Source organism: Chenopodium quinoa, unplaced genomic scaffold (assembly GCF_001683475.1).
Source record: "Chenopodium quinoa cultivar QQ74 unplaced genomic scaffold, ASM168347v1, whole genome shotgun sequence".
NCBI lineage: Eukaryota > Viridiplantae > Streptophyta > Magnoliopsida > Caryophyllales > Amaranthaceae > Chenopodium > Chenopodium quinoa.
Window position 1 is genome coordinate 243,936 of NW_018742903.1, and position 7,941 is coordinate 251,876.

General features: G+C 37.3%; 1 long non-coding RNA gene across 1 annotated transcript; it reads left to right on the plus strand.

The window, feature by feature from the left end:
• The first annotated feature begins 6,371 nt into the window (after positions 1-6,371).
• On the plus strand, positions 6,372-7,442 carry LOC110727163. Its single transcript, XR_002512488.1, has 2 exons — positions 6,372-6,571; positions 7,281-7,442. It is a non-coding gene; the product is annotated as an uncharacterized LOC110727163 (long non-coding RNA).
• Positions 7,443-7,941: the final 499 nt, after the last annotated feature.

Sequence of the window (7,941 nt, forward strand, 5' to 3'; positions counted from 1 at the left end):
CTCAACTAAAGCCTAATCTTCTGAAATCATCATCAGCTCAAATGATAACAATTCATCATCACCAAAACAAGGTGGTTACAATTGAACAAGTATATAAAGTTATAAACTAAGTAAAGAGTTTAAACTAGAATGCTGAAAATGACAGTAAGGCTCAAGTAGGCGGCAGGCTTGATTAATTTGAGGTTTTAAACCAGTGAGCAAATGAGGTGAGTGACATCCACCTGCAAAAAGATAAGCAAACAAATAAGAGAGTAAGAGACATAATAGTGTTATAGTGATTAAAAAACATTACATTCATTTTAAAAAAATCAAATACAACTTATAAATATGGCTATGCAGAAGTATCATCCACGTCCTTCTCCTTCTCCACCTTAACCCCATCTTTCTCCAACTTAGCATAACCATACAGCCAATTTCGAGTTGTTATCAAAGCTTCGACATGTTTGTGCAAGAACTCCTCCACCTGTTTAAAACTCTGCCACCCATGCTAAAAGAAGATTCGGAAGCAACAGTAGTAATAGGTATCGTAAGAACATCTTTAGCTATACGACCAAGACTTGGGAAAGTTGTTGATTGTTCCTTCTAATAGCCAAAAATATCGAATTCCTCATCAACATTACAAGGTTTTAAAGGAAATTCTAAGTATAATTCTAATTCAGATTTACCCATGTTACCACTAGCAACATCAACAACAAAATTCTGAAATCACAAATAAAAAAAAATCAAAACAGAATAACCCAGAAAAGTGATTAACATATTGAGTAATGATAATATTTGTCGTTATCTTACCGCATAAACTCTACTAGTCTTGCGTGGACGATATGCATCTGAATTTGAACTACCTTGGGAAGAATAAGTAGGAAGAGGATCCTTGTAATGGTTAAACAGTTGAACAAATTCATAATACACCTCCTGGACTTTTGTTTCAACCATGTGAGCTTCATACAAATCCTTGAAAAGATGTCTAAAAAATTTCAACTTAAACCGAGGATCAAGAATTGCAGCAAAAGATAATAGCACAGAGTAATCAGACCAATATTTATCAAACTTGCAACGCATAAGATCTGCCATTTCTTTGAGTTTTGGATCATCCCCTTTAGAAGCAGCCACTAATAGTGACTCAATTCTACAAATGTTGGCAACATATATATTGGAGGTAGGATATTCAGCACCGGAAAACAAATTAGTAATGTCATAAAAGGGTTCAAGAAAATCACACATTTTTTCTACTATTTCCCATTCATGAGGAATAAGCGCCAAGTGATAATTGCTCTCTATCCTACCAAACATTTTCAACGCCGTTAAAAGATCAAGAGCTCGACGAAGCATTAAGAAAGTAGAATTCCATCTAGTAAGAACATCCATCCATAGCTTTACACCTGTAGCTAAATTACAACTAGAAACACACCGCTCAAACCTTATAAGTCTAGCTTCAGAAGAATCAACATACTTCACATTCTCCCGAACTTTCGCAACAGATTCATCAATGACTTTCAAACCTTCTTTGACCATTACGTTTAAGATATGGGCAAAGCATCTAACATGAAAATATTTGCCGTTAAGAGGTAATTTAGCCATTGCATCCAATTCAATTTGGAGTTTCCCAACCATAGAATCCATATTACTTGCATTGTCAATAGTCATACTACAAATTTTTCTTTCAATACCCCAATCTTTGATCAAACTAAAAACCAGATTATAAATTTCATGACAATTATGGGGAGGTGGAAAATGCCTAAAGTTCAGCACCTTAGACTGTAATTTCCAGTCATTATCCACAAAATGGGCCGTAATAGACAAATAACCACGAGTAGTACAAGTTGTCCATACATCACAAGTTAAGGACACTTGTTAAGGCCTTAAACGTATTACGAACATATTGCTTTAACACATCATGCTCTGTCATGCACCATTTCAATATTGTGTTTTTAGAAATAGTTCTAACCTTGGAATTCAAATATGTATGCAATTCCCTAAACCCCCCATGTTCAACAATACTTAAAGAATAACCATGCTACAATATAGCTCTAGCAAATAACTTACAGTATTCTTTTTGGTCAAATTCAGATGCATTAGACTTAGTAGACTTATCTGAATCCTTATATTGTTGGCACCTATCAAGGTGTCTCTTTAGATTAGACGTACCAGTCGAACCACTATGTTTCTAGATTAATCTTTTGCAAAACTTGCATGCAGCATTTTCACCATTAATGTCAAAATTCTGCCAAATAGGAGATCACTTTCCTTGAATTGGAGATATTGATTGATGGGGTTCAGGTGTTGGTGTAGCATTTCCAACACTCATGCATGTATTTGATGCTTGCTCAAACTCAAAGTCACCCACGACACCAAACAATCAGGCAAAGATTAGGAGTAAGACCAATAAAAATGCATAATTTATTTTACTATTTTGTAATAAAGAGAATTTTGAAATATATTTTGTAATAGTAAGACATATGATTGCCAATATTTTGTTCTACTCTCAATTCATACATAGTACTTAGTAAAAGAGACATACAACACCTAAAATCGAGCAATTGTGACAGCAAAACCAGAAACTTATAAATCTGGCGATTCTATGTACATGCAAATCAATTAATTTTTGCCAATTACTTTACAATGGCATATAGTATAAGATTGATACATTAAATTTCACGTCACTGGATAAATTTATCATTCATTCAATTTGAAAAGCAAAACGTCAAACTATTAACAGATCTAAGCAGATATATAGACTTTCCCCATTTCTTTTTTACTACAATACTTAGACTCTTACACTATTCACATACTCTACTTTGATGGAGTTTAGTGGTTTATATATTAGAATAAACATAGTGACATTGTGATAAGGGAATCCTCATTGGGCTAGTAATCAGTATATACATATGAGTAACAAGGGACATCTCTACGAAGACAAGAGAAATTCTCTACAGCCAATCACAGCAAAGCATAGCAATGAAAGCCAGCAAGCCCACTCTATTCAAACCTATATATAACACGCATGACAGTTGCAAGAACCACATCTACAGTGGTGGCTGACCGGAAATTGACCATATGCACACCAAAATTCCTTTAAAAACACTGAAGATAACAAGTTTTATTGTTTCTGAATCATTATCTCCTTAACTGAAGCATATTAATGGAATCTTATCAATTATAAAAATTTAATAACGGTCCCTCTCACTAACAGAGCAATTCACACTTCAAAATGAATTATAATAACATTAATTAGAATTACTATACCTCTTTCAGCTGCGTAATCAAATCCATCCTCAGCCATGATAGTTTGACCCCTTTAACACCAAAACATATTTGAAAGGAATGGTGTCCTTCGAACAAGTGTATTCTTCCGATAGAGGGTTCAGAATTATTACAGAGCTAATTCTTCAGTAAGGTTAAGTGATCGGAATGCCTAGGTGGAGGCCGCTTCCGATCAGTAATATCGAGGTACAATTGATATTATAGCTTAATCTTAACTGAACCCTTCGGGTCGAACCCAATCGAATCACCGATCCGAGACGACGAATTAATCTGAAAGGATTTAATGAGTCGACAGAGTTTTACGAATACAGACGTCGAAAATCGAGCCTAGGGCGTCGAGACCGAACGTCGCAAAATCACAAGCAACAAGTATGAGCGTAGCCGTAGCTAGGCATAGCTCATCGCAAGCCTAGGCGCACCATGTGTGTGCTAGGCGCACCATGGTGTGCTAGGCACTATCGCAGCCTAGGCATGCCCTGGCAGCCCATCGCAAGCTAGCAGCATGCTAGCATGGGTGCCTGGGTGCGCATGGCAGCTATCGCAAGCCCCACAAGCACCAGGCAGCCTATCGCAGCTAGCAGCGTGCTAGCCTGGGTGCCTGGGCGCGCATGGGCACTATCGCAGCCCCCTAGCACCACGCACAGCACCATCGCAGTGCTAGGCACATGCGTGTGTGCGCGTGCGTGTGCACCATAGCACAGCTAGCTGGTAGGCAGCGCTGGCCTTGCGTGAGTGCTAGGGACCATCGCAGGCCACGCACCAAGCACAGCTAGCTGGCAGGCAGCACTGGCCTTGCGTGAGTGCTAGGCACCATCGCAGACCACGCACCAAGCACAGCGCTAGTGCGTGCTGGCTCGAATGCACGTAGCTGTGCGAGCATGGGCGAGTGGTGCTAGCGTGCTAGGTGTCATGCGTATGCTGGTCATGGCTATGCTAGCTATGCGAGAGCCACGCATGCATGTGCGTGTGCCTGCGATAGCAAGGCAGCAGCTCCCAGCGCCTAGCACAAGGCGTGGCTCGCTAGCAGCACGCAAGTGCTGGGCTGGGTGATGCGTGCTGTGCCAGCCAGGCATGCTAGGTGGCTATGCGTGCTGGCAGCACCATGTAGCAGCCAGCCCAGCTGCCTTGTGAGTGGCGGTTTAAGGAGAGGTGGGGACCAAAGCCACCAAGCTTCCCTTGGGGAGCAAGGCAATGGTCCCCCCCATGGGATATAGTCCTCACCTAACCCATTCTCTCCTTTTGCCACTTGTTGGCTTGTGATTGCTTTTGCCTAATTATTTAATTTTGAATTAAATAAATTATTGCAATTGCACATGATCCCACATTGATCATGAAAAGGGTTTCAAGTCCCCATTCTCTATAAATACCCACTTGGTTGGGATTTTGAGAATACAACCTTGAGTGGAATTAAAAAGGCAACTCTAAGAAAGAATAAAAACCTTTGATTCGTAAAACTCATAGTTATTTTGTCCGGGTCTTGACTAACCTTCAAGACTTAGGACGCTCGGGTCGGGTCGAGGGTACGATCCGTCGGAGATCTCGTCTTTTCGGGATTTTGAAGTAAGAGCTCTTTGGGAGCGAAGCACGCGTTAAAGGTATAATTCTTGTTTTTAATCTTGTTTGATTAAGTTTATTATGCTTGTTAATTGTTTTAATTAAGGGGCGGGTCTTGGTGGGTTTCCTTCTGCGTAGTGTCGGGTCACTACGAAACCCTATAGCGGTATCGGAGCCACGCTCCTTTTAATTTTTGCAATTATTTTTAATTAAGGTGTTTTAAAAGAATTTAATTTTCTGGTTCATGTTCATCTAATTAGATTAGATGCTTGTTTTAATTATTTTTTAAAACTCGATTTTATTTTCGATTTGGCTGTCGAACCCATATTTTGGCTCAAAAATAGTGATTTTTGGGTGGAATCAACATTCTGGAACTGTTTCAACCCTTTTAGGATTGTCCAGAAGCCAAATTCGAACCAGAAACCCAATTTTTCTGGGGTTTTTTCGTTTTTCAACGAAAATTTTAATTCTTTTTAAGCCTTGATTAATGCAAGCATTACAAGGTTTGATTAAATGCACATTTGCATCACTAATCTACTGGTTTTAAAATATCCTTGAGCATAATAATGGAGTGTTTATTAGTGCTTAAGTTGATATACCAATTTATCACATAAACTTGTTTTTCACAAATTTTGCAAATAAATTGCAATGAGGTGTGAAAACTTGTTGTGATTTTGTATTTTAAGTTCCCAAATAATGTTAAAGTTCTAATCTTTAAAGGTTTAAATGATTGGAACCCTAAACCTAAATTCCATGTTGAACAAAGTTTGGATTTTTTAATGTTTTGGTTGATTAAAATCCATTAAGTTCAATTACTTGTGAGTAAAATTTGATTAATCTTCATATTGGAAGATGTAATCTTGGTATTTTACACAAGTATGCAAGTTGGAAAATTTTTATCATTGGATGGTTAATTTATTTTTCCAACTCCCATTTGTCAAATCCATTATTAATTTTCATATTGGCAAGATTAATTTTGGACATAGCTCATTTTATTTTAAGCATAAAGTTTGACCTAATTTTTGTTCAAAATTGAAATTTTGGATAAATTTAGGCTTGTGCACCAATAAAATAAATTTGTTTTAGTTAGACTTAATTTTATTTTATTTTTCCTCAAATTGATTCTAAAATGTAATTTAGAATTAATTAATGTCACACGTAAATCGGGATTAAAAATCCCGAGTCATAACACGCAAATCAAGACAAAACACCCAAGTGCCACCAAGGCTAGCCGGGCTGCCTAGCAGCCCACATGTGGCTGCCTGTCACTAGTAGAAAAAACTAAATAGGCACCCCCCTATGGAAGCGGTTCATGAAAACCGTTGCCAACTAAAATGAGCGCCAATTAAAATTTTAGAATTGGCAACGGTTAACCATTGCCAACTGTTTTTTTTTTTTAAAAAAAAAAAAAAATAGGTAAGAGTTGGCAACGGTTAACCGTTGCCAATTGATAATTTTTTTTTAAAAAAAAATAAATAAAAGGGTTAGAGTTGGCAACGGTTAACCGTTGCCAACTGATTATTTAAAAAAAAAATAAATTAAAAGGATTTTATAAAAAAAAATTCGGGCTTCTCCTTCCCTCAGCCTCTCTATCTCTCTCTCAAATTCATTCTCTCTCATCAACCCTCTCTCCTTTTATTTTCTGATCTTTCATTCAGAGCTCCTTCGTTCTCTCTCATCTCTCATCCGCATGCACCTCAGATCTCTCTAAACTCTCAAATCCTTCGTTCTTCTTCAATTATAGCAACCAAGCAAGGTATTTTCTTGAATTTTTTTGGCTTTTTTTCGTGTTTTAATTTCTGGGTTCGAAATTTTTTCGTTTTTTTGGGGTTTTTCTAGGTTCGAATACCTGGTTTTTTTTTTCTCGATTCTTTCTCGATTCTTTCTCGGTTTCTTAGTTTCTTGAATTTTTTGGGTTTTTTGGGTTTAAATTTCTGGGTTCGGATTTTTTTCGAATTTTTGGGTTCTAATTCCTTTGGTTTTTTCTGGGTTTTTGGGTTCGGATTGTTTTCTGGGTTTCGAATTTGATTGGTTCGAATTTTTTTGGTTTTTTTGTTTAAATTTCTGGGTTTCTGGGTTCGGATTTTTTTCGAATTTTTGGGTTCGAATTCCTTTGGTTTTTTCTGGGTTTTTGGGTTCGGATTGTTTTCTGGGTTTCGAATTTGATTGGTTCGAATTTCTTTAGTTTTTTTGTTTAAATTTCTGGGTTTCTGGGTTCGGATTTTTTTCGAATTTTCTAGGTTCGAATTACTTTGGTTTTTTCTGGGTTTTTTGTTTCTAGTTTTTATGTTAGTTTTTTCTGGGTTTATTAGGTTCTAGATTATTGGTTTTTTCTGGGTTTATTAGGTTCTAGACTAAAACGTAACAATGGTTTTTTCTTTGTTTAAAGTTCTGGGTTTATTAGTTTCCAGGTTATTGGTTCGAAATTTTTTCTGATTTTTGGGGTTTTAATTTAATTGATGCAGGTAGTATTACAACTAAAACAATTGCTCATAGACGAAGGATTCAAGATCCAAGGATTTGGTGTTTTGTTGTTCATTGTTACGTTTTTATTTATATAATTTTTTTATAAATTGTAATATAACAATTTATTTAATATAATATATTCATGTATATTATGGTGTTCATTGTTGTTCATTAGTGATTACTGCTGAATGATGATACGATTCTGGTGTTTTTTTTTTTTTGAGAATAACGATTATGGTGTATGTTTATGCTGATTTTGAAGTGTTAAAAAAAAAACAAGTCAATGGCACCAGTTAATCGGTGCCAACTGCATTAAATTTAATTAAAAAAAAAGGCACCATAGCAATTGGCAACGGTTAACCGTTGCCAATTTGTTGAGTTGGCAACGGTTAACCGTTGCCAATTGCTTGAGTTGGCAAAGGTTTTGAATCGTTGCCAATTATTTTGGGATTTGGCAACCCTCTAATACGCAACGGTTCAAAACCGTTGCCTTTGGGGGGGTTTGAACCGTTGCCAATTTGCTCTATTCGTGTAGTGTGTGGTGCGCACAAGGGTGAGCCATGATGCTGCTATGCGTTGTTGTGTGGCGGGGAGGCATGGCTGATATGCGTGGGCAGTGGCTGGGGCTGGCTTGCGAGGGATGCTGCTGGGCAGCAGGGC